This window comes from Corythoichthys intestinalis, chromosome 22, assembly GCF_030265065.1.
Source record: "Corythoichthys intestinalis isolate RoL2023-P3 chromosome 22, ASM3026506v1, whole genome shotgun sequence".
Taxonomy (NCBI): domain Eukaryota; kingdom Metazoa; phylum Chordata; class Actinopteri; order Syngnathiformes; family Syngnathidae; genus Corythoichthys; species Corythoichthys intestinalis.
Genome location: NC_080416.1, coordinates 32047348 through 32066743, shown reverse-complemented (window position 1 = coordinate 32066743; position 19396 = coordinate 32047348). Strand labels below are relative to the sequence as shown.

Below are 19396 nucleotides of genomic sequence, written 5' to 3'. Positions count from 1 at the left end.
AAAACAAAAAGTGAGGGGTGAGACCTCCTTTCGCGATTAGCGATCTTTGACGCGATCCTTTTTTTTTCTCCCCCCCCTTCATTCAAGCTCGTTTCTCACTCAGCGGCTGTGAGACATAAAACGTCGACGAAGCTGCTCTCCCAGCTTAGCCTAGGCTAACATTCGTCTTTGTAAGTTTTAGTTAGTTTGTATATTGAATTTGAAAGGAAAATGTTTTGTTTTTGGCGACCTTTTTCATGGTGCTACTGCTATCCTGTTGAACCTACTCACATGTGGAAAAATACAATTGTATAACGTTTTAAATGTATTCATTTGTATATTTCACCACGATTTGAGAGCTCAATAAATTGAACGAAAGTACGCCTTGTGTTTCGAGGGTTGGTTTTTCGGTTTGCTGGCTGTTTAGCAGAATAGCGTTACTGACACTCACGGCAACAAACGGGAAGGGTGAGCGCTGCCGCACCAAGCCACTTCAGCTGCATTTTGGCACATGAAAAATAGCGAATACCGTACTAAGGTATGACGGAAAATTTTAGTGGTTTTGAAACCGCGACTTTTTCACACCACGGTAAACCGTGAAACCGGTAACCGGCACATGTCTAATACACACTCAGCAGAAAAACAGCACATTATTTTCAATTAACTAGCCTCATGCTAACGCGAACACGGTTGCTATGCTAACGCTACGATTTACATTTAGTGTGTGATGATCATTCAGCACAGACCTTTAAAGGCTGAGGCAATATTACATATTCTCTCTAGCCAAGAAAACAAATCTTATCGTGTGTGCAAGCCTGCATTGAGACTGGAGGTGTCACGAGTGACACAACCAGACACTGCTACGATGAAGGCTAACTACACATAAAATGTCACACATTGTGAACATGTGACGGAAACTATTGGGCGTTTTCGTCTCGTCAGATGAAAACTGGCAATCATCTGGTTATGTATTAGTCCCTCAAAACACGTTTTTAGCTTGTTATCGTCATGAAAAAAGTATTCGTTCATCATTGACAAACACAACACTGCCCCTCAGTCAAAATGGATTGGACGTCTATCGCCGTCAATGGCAGTCGATGAATTAAAAGTAGGGCGCTTTTCACACTAGCACTGTTTGGTCCATTTTAAACGGACTACTGTTCTTTTTTTCTCTGATAGTCCATTCGTTTTGTAAAGGTGAACTAATGCAATGAGTTACATTTAGAGTATGATCACTCAGCACAGACCCTTAAAGGCTAAAGCAACATTGCATATTCTCTCTTGCCAAGATAAAACAAATCTTACCATGTGTTTCAAAACAAGCAAGCATGGTGCACAGTCTCGCTTGAAGGACATCGTAAGCAGCAGTGAGGGAGCAGCACATGTCACATGAAAGACATGACCCAAACACTGCTACTATGCAGGCTGATGTACTCCACGTATAGTATGAAAATGTCACACATTGTGACCATATGACAGGACCGGAATTTGTCTCGTTATGTTTTAGTCCTCCAAGATGTGTTTTTGGCTCATTATAGGCCTGTCATCATTATGAAAATCGCAAAAAAATATTTCGTAATCATCTTTGACGAAAAACACGTAGCTAAATGCACATAACAAAGAAAATGACCAAATATCCAAAATTAACATACAAAATACATTTCGTTTTTGGTGCGAAAGCTAGCTTTGTGCTCATATACAATTGTAGACGCCATTGCTTAAAGAACTAACGGTTTAAAAAAATAAAAAACAAATCATGAAAATAATCGAGATTGCACGATATGAAAAAAAAAATCATGATTTTTTGATTGCCCAGCCCTAGTCTTAGCTGGTTCGCAGCAGGGGCATTAATAGACCTAATACAATACTGTGGCACAGCGGGGCACTGGGAAGTAGCCCTATAGTGGCAACAGTGAACATGACATAACTCATTTCACATGGCTGAATCCAGCTGCTCCTTGTTAAGACCAACATAAGCTACGTTTTTGTTTGAGCTAATGTTTTCATTTGTTATTTAGTTTATAGGTATGTTTTACTGCTTTTTTCGTGGGAATGTTTTTTAACCATTTGTTAAGAGCATTGTCGTAAAAAAACAAAAAAAGTTAGCATTTTATAGCATTTAAGCTAGTGGACTTTTGCTGTGTTAATTAGCCAATTGTTCTTTTGTTTTACTTAGATCCTCATTTTTTTTTTTTTTATACCGGTTGAAGCTCAGGTATTTTAATGTTCCTTATCCGATTACTCGATGATTCGAACTTAGTAGTTCATCGATTAATCAGCTACTAAAATAATCGATGGCTGCAGCTCTACCAGTGTGGGAGCACAATTTTATTTAAGATTTTTTTTTAAGCACTTATCCATCATAAAAAAAGTCAGAAGTAGTGCTTTAAACTATTTATAATCAATCTAAAAAGCTTCTGTAAAAAAAGTGAAGGTTTTTTTGTTTTTCAGCCATCAGTATTCAAAATCAAAATTGGGACATCCCTTGTGGATAGTCAATCCATCTCTCTGCTCATGCTTGTCAACTTCAATCTCTCCTTCACCTCTTCCTACACTCTGCTGCTCTACTTTGTCTGAACAGAAATGGGGATATACCACCGTAACTGTTATGCAATTAATCATTATCTCTCAACTGGTAGGTTGTGACCTAAAAGTGGTTTATGTTGCCTAGGTGGGTTACCTAGCATACGTCTCTCATTCCTCTTTGCTGTTTAATCCATGCTGCGAGCAAATAACTTTAATATCCATTTTTGCAAGAGTAATGCTGTTTGAGTTAAATAGAAATTTTATAGAAAATAGAAAAGCAATCTTGTTAAAGATTGCAGGGACTGCAGAAACAAAATGCTTGTAAAACAGATAGAAATTATGATTAGCACACATACTGCATTGTTAGAGGTTGTAGCCCAAACATAGGCAATTTTATTCAATAATTTTGGTCATATGAACAAATAGCAATAAATAGCATCAGTATTGATACCGTTCAAATACCACATATCATACTAACAAGACATTAGACAAAGCTCTTGAGTGTGAGCCTCTCACTCAAATAGCAATGAATTGTCATAGCCAGTTAGCTAAAAGATGACAGCTAATCTACTACTTCAGTTTGAGAACAGAGTAGTTTACCGCAGTTAACTGCCTGATACGTAAAGAGTAAAGTTGAACTTTTTATATCCACAATTCATGGGAATATGCGAACAAACAAACATCAATACAGAGGTAAAAACGAACAACAAGGTTGGGCAGTTTATCTGGCACTAACCTGTTATGCAGATGGGAAGATTTAATTTGCGCTGTCTACTGTATGATTGGCAGTTTGGCACATGCACCGTAATATTGATGTTGCGTTCATGTGTTTTTGGAGAAATTGAAAAAATGAATCTCTTACATTGTGTCTATAAAAAGCGCCAAACAGTCACTCAACTTTTGATATATCGTTGGAGCATTAAAATACCATTCAGGTCGTCCCTGGGTTACGACGTACTCGACTTATGCAATTTCGACTTTACAACGCCGGACACTCGTCCGCCATTTTGTCTTCAGTCTTTTTTTTTTTTTTTAATCAGTTGCATAAACAGTACCTTATTGTACCTCACAGGATCTTATTTTTTACTTTACTTTATTAATATGACGTGTTCTGTCCTCACTAAATGTGAAGTTGTTCAGCTTCACAGACAGCAAACAAGGCAACTTGTGCTTTTTGAAGCTTTTTACTTCACTTTTTACAATTTCTCAAGCTGTAGCACACATATGTACACTTATGTTCAAAATGGCACGCATTTTAACAATAAAACACTTGACACAAAACAATTGTTGTTCAAATGTCCATCTAGTCTGATCAATGTGTAAATGTAGTCGATTAGATTAGCCTAATTTGCCAAACAAAAGTCTGCTAGCATAAATGCTATGAATGCTAACGTTTTTACAGTTATCATAGCAAATCACTCACACATAACTTCAGACTGTAGTTGTCAGTCAGCTTAATTACAAATACATACACAAACATATATTAGCAACTTGGAGCCTTATGTGGGCCAAACCAGGGCGCAGCTATCCTTTTTCCATGTCAGAGGTCTGAGTCTGCTCTTCAGTCATACAAGACGACAGACCAGCCAGATCCAACGCTTCCACCAGCGATCATTGTATCCTTGGTCATTATATGGGGTTTTGTAAGGCAAAGGCCCATATAGTAAAATTCCTATTTCTTTTAATGGCGTTTCTTCGGTGACCCACACAACCAGACCCATTTGACCGATCAGCACCATTCGAATATCGAAATGACCGGAATTTTCGCGCGACACAGGGAATTTTTCGAATGAGGCCCCAAATTTTGGCAAATTCTTACGGTTTCCCCAAAATTCACCAAAAACTTACCCATTCATTTCTAATGGGATGCCATCGACAGCCTTGTACGTCCAAATTTCCGATTCATTTTCAATGGCTGGAAAACATAGGTCTTTGTAATTTTTGACAATTTACTATGACAGTCCATTGACATTCAACTGGCGCCCAAGTAAGTCAATGCCATTAACCGCCATGCGTGTCCTTGCCATTAACGGCCATGTACTTCCAAATTTCTAGAGGTGGGAATCTTTAGGCACCTAACGATTCTATTACGATTCAGAGGCTCCGATTCAATTATAAATCGATTATTGATGCACCACAACCCCCCCTCCCCCCACTTTTAATTTTTTGTACACTAGTTCCAAAATTGTCCAAAAATCATCTTAGGCTAAACAAACTACTATTTCAGTATCAAGTTAACCGTTAAAAACAGTAAATAAAATACTCAAGTCCCCATTCTGTATCGGCAGCTTTAAACTACATTCAATTAATTTAATGTCGTGAATCAACCGTTAAGGTTGTTAAAATTGCTCCCGTTATTCCATAATTTCCCTTCTGTCTACTTTCGACGTGAAAGTTTTAAAACTGTTTCATCATTTAAAGATAGATTAAAGTCAAGATTTTGCCGATTTGTTTTTTTTAGATAAAAAGTAATTAGGTTCGCTACAACAGAGCCTTCTAGAGAAGTCTACTGCTCTAAGATGGCGCCTGTTTACTAGCGCGGGAAAGTCTGTCATTTCGCATTTAATTCTTGGTATATGATCTAACACGGCCGTCGTCTGTCATTTCACATCTAGTTCTCGATATACGTGATATCTACCATATCCGTATGTTGCCGTTTGTTTGTAGCAACTAGCAACTGGGCGCTGTTTGTAGCGGCTGACGGCCGCAGTCAGGTATTATTGTTTTATTTTTTTATCTAGCGGCATGAGTTGAACATGATATTTACTCTCGGTCCGTTCCTCATTGCGTCCTGAAGACCGCGCTGACTGTGTTTTATTTCCCCTTTACCTCAACATTCAATAATCGGAATTTGGATGTTTGTGAATCGTTCTCGAATCTTCCACGGCCGAATCGCGAATAATCTAAGAAGCAGAAATTTCGCACGCCTCTACAAATTTCCCATTGATTTTCTATGGCAGAAAAACCTGTGTAGTTGTGATTTTTGGCCAAAAACTTACTATTACAACTCATTGACATCCAACTGGCGCACAAGTAAGTCGATGCCGTTGACAGCCATGCAACCAAACGTGTCCCCCAAATGTCCCCAAATCAACAGGAAGTGACCTGATCGATCTGTACCTACCACAGCAAAGCCTCATCATAATTTCTTCAGAATTCGCAGTTTCTAGTTAAACAAAATACAATACTTTTAGACTTTTTGGGTAGTTATTTTGAGATTTACTTAAAGGGTTGATTCCAATTTACGCAGACATTCGGGTCAAGTCACCAGCGTAAGAACGGACCTCGTTCGTAACCCGGACACTACCTGTACTCATCTTTGTAGCAACCATGTTTTTACCCCCAATTTACAGTTTTACAACACATCAGACTGATTTTCCAATTTGAGAACTCACCTCCCGACACACATGAATGCAGCACATATCCTGAAGGTGCTTAGCGGAAGTGTCAACTCTATCACGGCCAAAGTTACGTGCATAAGTTACCATATTAAGGAGCCATGTGCAGATTGTGTATATGGCGTGAATAGAGTAATATGACCATATTAAATAGGCGCTTATGTAGATTATGCGATGTAGACGTAGTACTCCAAAGTATTTTATTTATTTATCTATTTTTTTACCAGTAAAATTTGTCTGCCAAAGCCCATGGTATGCTATCTGAAAATTTGCACTCAATCATGATGACCTGGGCTAGCAGTGGCACTGGCTGACACAGCCCTCTCTCAACAACACACACAACACTGACGCATGAGGTAGTCATACACTTGATGAAAACGCACACACACGTCTTTGTTAAACGTCAAACAATGCAACAATGCTTTGCATGACGACTAAAAAGATGCTGCAGCGTCATTAACCACTGTGATGTCATAGACGTGGCAGAGTGTCACGTGTCCAAATAAGTTGCCCGAGAAGGTGGTCAAGTTTCACTGCCATGGACGGCGATAGATGTCCAGTACATTTTCACTGGCAGCAAAATGATACGGCATCTGGTTTCTGGTCCCAGGCCCGCAACTCTGACACCCTGTCATTTAGCATAACGAAAAGAATTGTCCTCACAAAATATAAACATCCAAAGGACTGAACCCAATTCATTTTCTTCTTTTACGTAACTCTCATAAAACCACAAACATGTTCCCAATCTGCTCTCACGTGCACACGTATTCACATACATGTCAGCCATCAGGTTGAACCAGTCAAAAAGGAACAGCCCGTGATTTCTCGCGCGAGCGTAATGCGACTCCCCAGATGTGAGTCAGCCGCAAAACCTTTGAGAGCGCTAAAATAACTCCCGGTAATTGCTGCTTTTACGAGGAAGAGCAAAGCAGAGGTGACGTAGGGAGATTGTGGGTGTTTGTAGGAGTGCAAATTTGATGAGCAAACTCTTTGTTTTTGTGCGTTAATCCGGCGAAATTAGCAGCGTGTGACGCGTTTTGCAGTAATCTCGGAAATTTGTTGTCCGTTTGAATGACAACTCCTGCAAATTGGGACGGGGCTGTGTTCTGTGAGGAAACGCTGCCTACGTTTGTTTATTTTGGGACAAAGATAACACGCACAGGAAACTAATCTAACCCAGATCCAGTCGTCACAAGCCTCTCCTGCCCACTGCAGCAAAATCAAGTTAAAACTGGGAGATCAAAGTGCGTTTTTCACTGCATTTGGTTGATCACAACAATTTGTTAGCAGGAATTGTGTGATTACTAATTTAAAGGGGGCAGGGGACACATACATTGAGGTGATTTGTGTTTTGAAAACATTTTAGTTTCCACCTTGGCATTTTGAGGGTGCCAACATTCAAGAGCATAGGTTTGGTCTCAACATTGGTAGGGGCGATTTAACCTGCATGAACACTTTTTGCTGGAGAAGGGACATTAATAAAACGAAACAATTTGGGTCAGGGCTACATTTCTAACAAATATGAACCTAATTATTTGACAGGCTAAATGATCAATGCAAAATAAATCTGTATTGATTGATACCAACTTTCACGTGTATGGGTTCAGGTGATATACCGTTCGATTACACCCTTGTTTTCAAAAACTACTTAAAAAGATTTTTGAACCTTTCCAGAATAAATATCTGGATTTTATTAGCAAAATTAAATTGGAGTGGGGTGGATTAATAGGGGGCCTGCATTGTTGGCGTGGCAGTCAAAGCTGACCGAGTGAAATCACAGACAAAGAGCTTTTTTCGTTGAAAATTCTTGTGAATAAATGCTTAAATCCCCTGAATTCTTTGTAGATATGGACGTAAAACAGTCTCCATTCTTGGTTAAAAGCAAAACAAAAAAAAACCCATGCAGTTAGCGTTTATTTTACGTAAATATTGCGAACTATGAGGCTAGTCTGCAAGGAAATTAGCAGCCGTCATATGTAAACTGAGCTTTTCCGGTGAAAATTCTTGTGAATAAATGCTTAAATCCCTGTATTCTTTTTAGATATGGACAATTATCGATTCTTGGTTAAAAGGAAAAAAAAAATTGTGCCGGTAGCTTTTTTTTTTTTCACGTATATGTATCGAAGAATGATGCTAGTCTGTTAGACAATGTGGCGGCAGCCTTACAACAAAGAACTTTTTACATTCAAAATTCTTGTGAAAAATGAAAAATATAATAATTACCTTGAATCCTCGGACAAATCACTCCTGATACAATCCTTCCTGTTTGTATGCGGTACAGCTTTCGTACATTTTCAACCTAAATCCGGCGTTGGATCACTGCATGTGTCACTGCGAATAACTGAAGCAGATGCTCCTCTACTTGAAGGTGTGGCACAGTGAAGGTCTAATCTGACCCTTCAATATCATTATGAAGTCTATGTGTGTATATATAATATCAATAATTGTATATAAAGTCCTATCATGCATATTAAATCATTAGAACATTAAAGAATAGCCTGAAACATTTAAATATAATACTAAAAAAATAAAATACATCAAATAATGTCTGAACATAATTATACATACTAGTGCTGCAACGATTTATCGATTAACTCGAGTAATTCGACTAGAAAAAGCTTTGAATCAAATATTGCTGCTTCGAGGATTCGTTTAATTAGTGGCTTTGTAATGGTTTGTTTTGAAAGTGTTTGCATTTAGTTTACTTCATTTGAGTGGATGCACTGAGCTCTAGTGGTAACAGTGAATACGACATAACTCATCTAACATGGTTGGATCCAGCTCCTCCCTGTTAAGACCAACATAAGGTTGTAAGTTTTTGATTGTTTCTGCATTCATAAATAAGTTTCGGGGTGTATTTAGCAGTTTTTTGTGGGAATATGTGTTTGAACGATTTATTAAGAGCATTGTGGGGGGAAAAAAAAAAAAAAAAAAGTTCATAACATTTAAGCTAGCGGACCTTTGCTGTGCCAATTGTTCTTTGGTTGTACTTCAATCCTCATTTTATTTTTCTGATACAGTATGAGGCTAAGCTTGGGTATTTTAATTTAATTTTACTGTAAATGCATTTATTGCTCTTTTGAAATGAAAACACTTAGGAATTTTATTTTGTATTCACATTTAATGCTCTCTTGAAAGTGCAATCTTACATCTTATATTATTTTAGATCTCCTTAAATGGATTCTGCAACGCATTAAATGTTCCTAATCTGATTACTCGATTATTCGAACTAATTGATAGATTAATTGATTACTTAAATAATCGATAGTGTCTCATTCTTTCTCTCACTATCTTATATGATGTGTAAGTATACATACATACGTAGATGTAAATGAAGCATACATAGTTTTTAGAACTCTTTTATCCTTAAAACAAGATATTTGCAACAAGATACAAAAATATGCAATGCACTGAAAGCGTGAAAGTTGAGGCGCGAAGTAGCGAGGGATCACTGTACTTCACACCAGACAGTCTAGACTCCTTACTGAAGACCAAGGGTTGGAAACCCAATTTATCGATTACCCCAAACAAGGGACAGTTATCATTAGCTGGAGCTATGTTGGGCCGTAAGTAGTGCTGCAATTATGAATGAATTAACTCGAGTAATTTGATTAGATCAAAGCTTCGAAATAAATTTTGCTGCCTCGAGGACATTGTAATGGTTGGTTTTGAAAGATTTTGCATTTAGTTTTACTGATTTGGGTGAATACACTGCCTTCTGGTGGCAGCAATGAAAATGGCATAACTTTTCTAACATGACTGAATCCAAATGCTCCCTGTTAAGGTCAACATGAGGTTGTAAGTTTTTTTTTTTTTTTTTTTTTTTTTTTTTTTTTTTTTTTTTTTAACTAATACAGTGGGGAGAACAAGTATTTGATACACTGACAATGGGAAATCCCATTGGCAGTGTATCAAATACTTGTTCTCCCCACTGTATGTTTATGTATTCATAATTTAGAAGTATAATTAGATGTTTTTGTGGGAATATGTGATTGAACCATTTGTTAAGAACATTGTTTAAAAAAAAAAAAGTTAGCATTTAATAATATTCAAGCTAGTGGACTTTTGCTATGCAAGTTAGCCAATAGTTCTTCTGTTGTACATAGATCCTCTTTCATATTTTACTATTTGAGGCAAGCTAAGGTATTTGAATTTATTTTTAAAATGGTTTTATTACTCTTGTGGAATGTAGGTGCAATTTTGCATAATTTAAAGGAACACTCAGGTATTTTGTATTCGCATTTAATGAGCAATTCAAAGTGCCATCTTGGCAAGCCAAAATAAACATTGTTATTGCAGGCATCAACACTTGTGTCTTTGTTTTACAACTCCTAAAACTTATTCTGAAACGCATTAAATACTCGTAATGAGATGACTTGATTATTCCAACTAACTAAATTATAGATTGATCGATTCTTTAAATAATCAATCAATCTTTAATATACCCATAAGCAACAACAAATAAAGTCTGGCCCATATGTAATTTTTATATGTGTATTTCTGTAGGTCATGTATTTCTCGTGCATTTAAAAGAAAATGTGTTAGAATTTTTCAGTTCAAAATATTTTTTTAAAAATGGATTATTTGATTTTTTAAATTTTTTTTTCTTTTCTTTTTTTTGGGGGGGGGCATTGCCAATGACAAAATAGGAGTGAGCCACACTTTATTCATTTATTTTTAAATTCTTTTTCAAATTTTATTAACGAATTTTTAAATTGTTTTCCAATTCATTCTTTGATTTTATGTTTATGGCCCTTCGCAAAATACATGCAAATCACACTAATGCTAAGCTTTGATGCCAAATAAGGGGACGCAAAATATTGTCCCGTGGGCCTCGTTTGGCCCCTGAGCCACAGGTCTGAGACCACTGCCGAAGACGGTTCCATTCTTCCAGTTTTAAAGTACTCAGGACCAGGTCCACTAAATTATTGCAATGAAAATCTCCACATTTATTTCATTTTTTTCCTCGTGTTGATCATGTATCCAAATAGCTAGTGATAACAACGGATCCAGGGTGAGCTGCCAGTTTCAATAATGAGTAAAAGAAAAAAAAATACGGAATTCGTTGAGTTTAGTCGAGTTCAAAACATCTCTTCGGCACAATTAACTTGCGCCTACAGTTTTGCATATACGGTTTTGTCCAAGCAAAACAGCAAGGTTGCTTTTCCAGCGCCGGTCATCGGCGCGCTTGAGCTCAGACGAAACTTTCAACACAGAAAAGAGACACAGCGGGGCTCGAAGTTTACGTAAGTGGAGCAGGAAGGCCTGAGACCCCAGCGGTCTCCAAACCATGGCCTGCTGCCCTGTTTTATTGGCAAAAAATGAAAATATGACAGAATATGGCCTGCACAAGAAGCTTGAGTTCAGCCTACATTCTGTCGCACTTTTCAGCTTTAACACTAGATGGAGCTAGTCACTTAAACAATGCCTCTCCATTAGCTCAGGTTCAACAAATAACAACATGTTTAAATGAGTGTCGGAAATGTTGCTGTCAGTATTTTGTTTTACATAAATCAATTTGTATAAAAAAAATAATCGAATGTGATAAATTGAACCATCTTGGTTAGGATTTGAGTTTTTTTTTTTTTTTTTTTTTTCCTGTCGCTGGACATTTTCAGATGGCTCTGCAACATTTGTTTTGGTATTTGTATTCGTCCCATACCGTCACGGTATGATGACGGTAGATGGCGAATATGTTTAAGCAGTGTCGTTAATCTTACTTTAGAGAAGTATTTAGTTACAATTACAAAATACTAGCCAAAATGTGAGTTAGTAATTCAGTTACGTTCATTGTAAGAGTAATTAGTTACTCAATAAAGTACAGTAACTGATGTTACTTTTCATGTTCTACACATTAATACATTATACATTCTCTCACATCTTTCACATCATAGATGTTTATTATTAATTGATCGAACAATAAAAACACTACGGTATTTTAGAACATTTGGTATTTATTTGGATGAAATATATTACAGGTAGTCCTCGGTTTACGAACGAGTGCCGTTCAGAATTAACCCCTTAAGTACCCTTAATCTCAAAATAAGTCCAAAAACATGCATTGTACGTCATATTAATATTGAAATGTAAAAAATAGCATACAGGTATTTCTTCCCTCCCTTAACATCGATCATCCCTTAAAATCGTCACCATAGTTGTTCTTACAACAATTGTCCTGCCTGACCTTAAAGGGGAAGTTCAGAATTTTTGACATCAGGCTTAATCTTCAAGTTAGCGTGGGTTTAAATAGTCGGTGGAGTTGATTTCAACAAAGTCCCTGTAGTTTGGTAGTCAGTTGTTAGTTTCAGGGCTCCGGAGTGGCTAACTCAATGCTTTTAGGTGCAACTTGTACCCTCCGAGAGGGATAAGTCCGACTTCCCACTTTCCTCAAATGCAGCGTGAGCACGAATAGCCGAAGCACTCTTCTCAATTGTGGTCGTATTACACATCTAAAAAAATAGTCCTGCAGAATGAAATGAATTACGGTAGGTTTTTTGTGACATTGTTTTGGCCTCAGGAGTGTTTTGGAGCATTGATCTGCATTTTGAATTTATTTCACTATGTTGGATCTGGTTGTAGTTCTGTATCGTTTTTTTTATTGGCATGCTAAGTTGGTCCTAGTGACTCGCGCTAGCTTAGCCACTCCGAAGCCCTGAAAATAACAACTTACAAACCGGACGGAATTTGTTGGAATCGACTCCATCAACTAATCAAGCCCCCGCTAACACAAAGATTCAAGTGCCTGTGACAGCAGACAAAAAAATCTTAAATAGCATTATTATGTGAATTAGAATCATATTTTGAGAAGATTTGACTTTACACAACTCTTTGGCAAAGCGCAGATGATGAGAAATTAGTCTTTTAATCTGCAGTTCAGCTCCTGCCTGTCATTATAGCACCCCAGCTGGAGGATGATGTGGGCAAGGTCACGATTTCATCTAATTTTGAATTCAGCCCGCCAAGGGGGAATTATTCAGAACGAGGAAAATGCGACGAAGAGAGCAGCAAAATGTCATTGTTTCAATCTCTCTACTCCAATGTTTTTACAAGATATTCTTAGGTATTTACCCAATTGCTAAACAAATGCTATGGTCATTACAAATAAGTCTTGTGCTAAATGGAATATGAAATATTTAAAAATGCATTTATTCAGTACGACATGGCAAAATTACTCCATAATGGTCAAACTGTCGACTTTTTGCACCTCCCGAACGATATTTTATGCCACCGGAATTAGTCCGACTTTTGTCATTTCCCTTCCCCGGCTTAGGAGAACGTAAACAAACCAGGAGGCGTGACATCTAGTCAACAAGCTAACCCGAACCAAACGGTGTTTCTAAGTCTTATTTTGCCTTATGAAGCGAAAAATCACATAGAAATACCCCGGATCATTTCACACGGCGAGGTTGTCGACTGTCGGCGGCGAGCAAGTCTCAGCTCGTCATTTCCCTGCTGCAGGCGGGAAAGCTCGTTTGCCTGGGAAGCAGCTGGAGAATGACCGCCGGACAAACCGTCTGACGGCGGAAGAACGCGTAGTTGCCCGAGCCCAACCCGAGGATAGTGGTCTATTGCCGGGCACACGAAGAGGGCGGGGGGCGGCTGGAAGTCTGGACGATATGGAGAACCGCATGAAGATAAGCAGAGTATAGCGTTCTCCCAGCGGGTACGCGAAGAGGACCGAGGGAGCTGTGCGACAAGCTGCCGTTCGTCGGCTGAGTGGCATTCACGGTGGAAAAGGAGCATTGTCAGCCACAAAATGCAAGCCACCTACGGATTAAAACGTGTGCCATGACCCCAGTATTCGACATAATATGAAACACGATGTTTACTCACTTCCTCATAAGTCCAATGGTCCCACAGTTGTCGGACTTGTTATGGCCAATCTCGGGGTGAACGGGAAACCCAAAAAGGCTCACACGCCTTTCCCTGGTGCAGCAACAAACCCTGGAGCACATTTGGCTGGCGTGATGCGAAAAATTAACGAATTAATCCTCAAAATCAGCTGAATCCGCCGCCGCGGTCCATCTGCATGCTATAAAGCAATGCTGTATTGTGAAATGCTGACCCGGGTAACATAACTTTCGTATTCATCCGGAGCATAAAATACCACGTGAAATATGAAATAAACATGCTTTTTGCTGTCATCAGCACTTTAAGCCTTAATGTCAAAAATTCTTAACTTCCGCTTTAAGGTGGTAGAGATTGGTCACTTTCAGGATTTGATAATGAGCGTGCATAGAACAAATACCAAAGTTATCCAAACGAAACGCCTACTTAAGTGATGCCCCAAACTCTCATCAGCCAGAACAAAGAATCAGCACGTTTCCATGGTCGACGAAGCAGCTGGTATGAGGAAGGAAGGCCTCGGCTGTCGTCGCGTTACGGCCGGTACGCCAGTTCATCCTGTCCGCCGACATTCAAAAGAGCAACAAAACATGACACGATTTTTCTAGAGATTTATTTGTAAATTGGCGATCCACGCAGGCTTTTCAAATGACCTTGGCATGTCCACATCCAGCATGCGAGTGCAGACGCCAATTGGCCGCGTTACCGCGCACCCAAAACACTCAAACATCTCCACCGACAACGACGCCAACACAAGAGAAGATAATACGACGAGCCTTATTTAAGCAAAACAAGCTTATTCCAAGACAAGTAAGCCGACATTCCCGCAGAGGAAATTGGATGTCTACCTGCGCTCTTGTATTTCTTTGGAGAGGAAATCAAAATAAACCCTGGCGATTTGAGCGCCACAAATGTGTGCTTATCATTATTTTGACTTCACGCTCTTACTGTATCGTGAAATAAGAGACGGAGGCAGGCCGTGAAAACATTTATCGCTTCCTCTCAGCTCCCGTGTCGGTTGAACAGTCACATGAAGGTCAAGCTGTTACGCAATGGTAACGTCTCAAAGCTGAAAAACGACAATGACAATAAAAAAAGCTAATTGGATGATGGTAACTCTTCAAAGAGGCTGCTCCGGTGACTTGGATGGGCTCCCTGTCAGAGTTGACGCAATCGCGTTCTGTCGAACCTCCTAGTCAAAATGGATCGGACGTCCATCGCTGTAAATGGCAGTGACATAACAGGCCTGTACTCTAAAATTTTTCATTTTTCTCTCCCTAGCTGCTAAGCCTGTTTACAAAGATGTCTGATAACATTAAGCCAAAATATCAGTTTCACTGTATTGCAATTACAGCTCTAAAATGTGTTCGAGATAGGGAGTTTTAAAAAAAGAAGAGAAAAAACTTTTTTCCGTTGAACAGGATTTTTATTTTTCACTACATATTAGCAAATTGGAACATAAATATGATATTAAATTAAAAAAAAAAAAAAAAAAAAAACTTCATAATGATATTGACAGGTCAGATCGACCTTCAGTGCGCCACGGCTTCAAGTAGGGGGCCCATCCCACAATACACTTTAGTTATTCACAGTCGGTTGCAGTGACACATGCAGCGATCCAACGGCGGATTTATGTTGAAAAAGTACGAAAGCTGTTCCGCACACAAATAGGAAGGATTGTCTCAGGAGTGATTTGTTCGAGAATTCAAGGTAATGATTGTATTTTTCGTACCATGCATGCATTTTGAAACTTAGTGGAAAAAATCAATGGGAGAAATTAGTCGCTACACTATTGGCATTATACTTCGCAATATTTACGTAAAATAAATGCTACCTGCAGGTTTTTTTTTTTTTTTTTGCTTTTAAACAAGAATCGAGACTGTTTTACGTCCAAATCTATAAAGAATTCCGGGATTTAAGCATTTATTCACAAGAATTTTTACCGGAAAAGCTCTGTTTACATATGGCGGCTGCCATATTGACTGACAGACTAGCAATCGTACTTCGACATATTTACGTAAAATAAATGCAAACTGCACGCTTTTTTTTTTTTTTTTTTTTTTTTAATCCAAGAATCGAGACTGTTTTACCTCCATATCTAGAAAGAATTAAGGGATTTAAGCATTTATTCACAAGAATTTTTACTGGAAAAGCTCTGTTTACATATGACGGCCGCCACAATGACTGACAGACGGGCATCGTTCTTCAACTAATTTTGTAAAATAAATGCTAACTGACCTTTTTTTTTTTTTTTTTTTTAACCAAGAATTGAGACTGTTTTACCTCCATATCTATAAAGAATTCAGGAATTTAAGTATTTATTCACAATTATTTTCAACGAAAAAAGCTTTTTGTCTATGATTCCACTCCGTCAGCTTTGACGGCCATGCCAATCGGCCCCGTGTCCCAGTCAATATCATTATGAAGTCGATGCAAAAAATAACTGAAATATTATAAATAAAATTAAAATAAATGCGGTCCTTTAAGAGGGCCTAACCCACAGCCACAGCTCAACATTATTACCATCCAGAATAAAAATAACTGAATTATTTTCCATAAAAAGCACGTGTGTATGACTCGTATCATGTTTACATTATACACACAATCTCTTTCTCAACACAGACAGTTGACAGAGAGAAAAAAAACACGTTTTCCATCGGCTAAACACACTAAACACGCTGGAGTTAACTCTCGTACCTGTTGGGAAACATTCATGACAGTGTTTACTAACCTTTAAGTTTGTATAAATGCGAAATATAATTGGAGGTATTGCCTCCTCGGCAGCCACCCTCAGCCAACATGTTTTACATGTAGGTTGGTCATCCTCCTCTAAGCCGCGGCTGTCTATAACCTTTCTGTATTCCCACACCAGCGATTATGTTTTTTTCGACGGGGAAAAAAGTTCAGGAGTTTCACCTCGTCCAGCCATCGTGTAGCACAGCTGACTCACTGACACTGAGCAACAACCGGTGGGGGAGGGTTAAGTCTTGCAGCTACAAGTGTGGGATTTCTCCCTTCCTGCATTTTTGAGACATAAAAAATAGCTAATACCTTGGGGACGGTATGACGGAAAATTTTAGCGGTTTTAAAACTGTGATGTTTTCATACCACAGTATCCCTTGAAACCAGTAATCAGCACATGTCTACCGTAACACTTAACGCCAGACCTCGAGGTCACCTATCCTGTCGTGTTTTCTATGTCTCCCTCCTCTAACACACCTGAATCAAATAATCAGGATCATTATCAGGCGTTTGGAGAGCTTGCTGATGACATAATCATGTGATTTAGGTGTGTTAGCAACTTGGCGTCACCACTCCTTTCCTTCCTCCCCCCTTGTGAGCCTTTTATTGCAAATCGAATCATATCGTGAGGCAGCCCTAGATGTCAAAATAAAAGCATTTGATTTTGTATGTACACTATGATTGGGCCAAACCGTGTCTATTAGGGTTGTTCCGATCATGTTTTTTTGCTCCCGATCCGATCCCGATCGTTTTAGTTTGAGTATCTGCCGATCCTGATATTTCCCGATCCGATTGCTTATTTTTGCTCCCGATTCAATTCCAATCATTCCCGATAATTTTTCCTGATCATATTCATTTTGGCAAAGCATTAAGAAAAAAATGAATAAAACTCGGACAAATATATACATTCAACATACAGTACATAAGTACTGTATTTGTTTATTATGACAATAAATCCTCAGGATGGCATTTACATTAACATTCTTTCTGTGAGAGGGATCCACGGATAGAAAGACTTGTGACTTTGTAATTGTGACTAAATATTGCCATCTAGTGTATTTGTTGACCTTTCAGTAAATGATACTGTAGTCATGCCCAAAGGCATGATGGGAAGTGGAACCATGACTGTGCGTACTGCTACCAATTGATATATCTTCTCTGCGTTGGGAAATAACGTAAGGTGTTAAGAAAAAGACCAATTGCTACCTTGCTTCCCCACATTGATTCCCATGATATTTCTAATAGTAGGGAGAGGGATTGTAAGGCTTTAGCCTATTAAAAAAAAGGCTCCAAAGGCATCCAAAGTTCACTCTACTCATTTTACGCTGCCTTTTATCTCTCTATATAGGTAAAACGGTGCCATTACAGATTGAGCGTGACAATGCATGAGTGGGTCGTGCAGCGCATGCATTAATTGTGTTAAATATTGTAACGTGATACATTTTTTAAAAAATTAATTACCGCCGTTATCGGGATAAATTTGATAACCCTACCTTAAGACTAAACTAAAGACTCTGGATGAGTGTAACATATTATGTCTGTAACGTTAAATACAATTAGAAAACGATTTAATTAAAAAATATATATATATTAAAAAAAGGCATGGCCGATATTTTTTTGCCAATTCCGATACTTTGAAAATGACGTGATCGGACCCGATCGATCGGACATCTCTAGTGACTATCAAGTGGAACAACCCAGCGGGCCAGAATGAACCCCACGGCAGGTTGCTTCTGGCCCGTGGGCTGTATGTTTTACACCGATGGTCTAGACTCACTGGGCAACACAAATGCTGTTTTTGCATAAATGAGGCAGCAGATAACCGTGAAAGCCGTGCAGAATGACAAGGTTGTCATTCTTGGCATTGTTGACAGGGCGGGGTGTTATTTTTGGCTCTTTTTGCTCATCGGGACGCTTTGAAGCAGGAGGCAGCGGCGCGGGTACCTCGGCTACCTCGCCATGGCGTCCCAAGCCTGTCTGGAACGCTTCCCGGCAGCTGTGTGCGCGCAAACACGTGGGTGGACAATAAATATAGGTCTCTGCTTGGGATGATTGGAAATAGGTCTTTGCCATAAACTCTTTTAGTGCTATTGAAAACAATAGATGTCCAGTCGTGTGAAATTTGACACTTGTTCATTAACCCCTTATGGTCTGGGCCGTTTTGCTCGATCTTGCATTGGTTTGATGTTGCCTTTAAATTTCAAAGAAGAATTGTTCATAATGGCTTGGTTGCGTCCTTTTTTTCAAGACAGCATAACCTTTGTGCAGACTTTTTTTTTTTTTTACTCTGACCAATGCAGGGTTTCCCCTAGGATTTTTTGAAGCTGTGGTGGTGGGCTTAATCTGAGTCGGACGTCCTCACAATGTCATGCCACTGCGAAATGGCATCATATCATGAGTAAATGAGATTTTTCTTTTTCACGTTTTTTTAATCTCCCAAGAAGGACCATAACAAAGATAATTCGAAATCTTTCATTACCCGGGTTAATGTCGTAGCTCTCAGCTACGGTACATTTACGTAAAATGGGTAGCTGATTACTACCCTACGTTACCCTACGTGATTAGACTTTTTTCTTGTAGCAGTAGTACGACTTACATCTCGTAGTCCAGGGGTCTGCAACCCAAAATGTTGAAAGAGCCATATTTAACCGAAAAAACAAAACTGATAAAGTATGTCTGTAGCGGCAAAAAATTAAAAGCATTGTATAAGCCTTATAATGAAAGCAACACCGACTGTATGTATGCTATATTAGCCTACTATCAAAATGACTAAGTTGGCTACAAATACATAATTAGCCTTCATGATTAAATTTATATATACAGATTAGAATGATGTGCCACTTGACTACTCTGTTGCACGGTGCCAAATTTAACTTCATTGCAATATTAATGAATTGCAAGAATGT

General features: G+C 38.7%; 1 protein-coding gene across 1 annotated transcript in view; it reads left to right on the top strand.

Moving 5' to 3' along the window:
- Nucleotides 1-19396, top strand: part of pard6gb (par-6 family cell polarity regulator gamma b) — a 79875-nt gene that overhangs the window by 17919 nt on the left and 42560 nt on the right. The window lies entirely within an intron of this gene.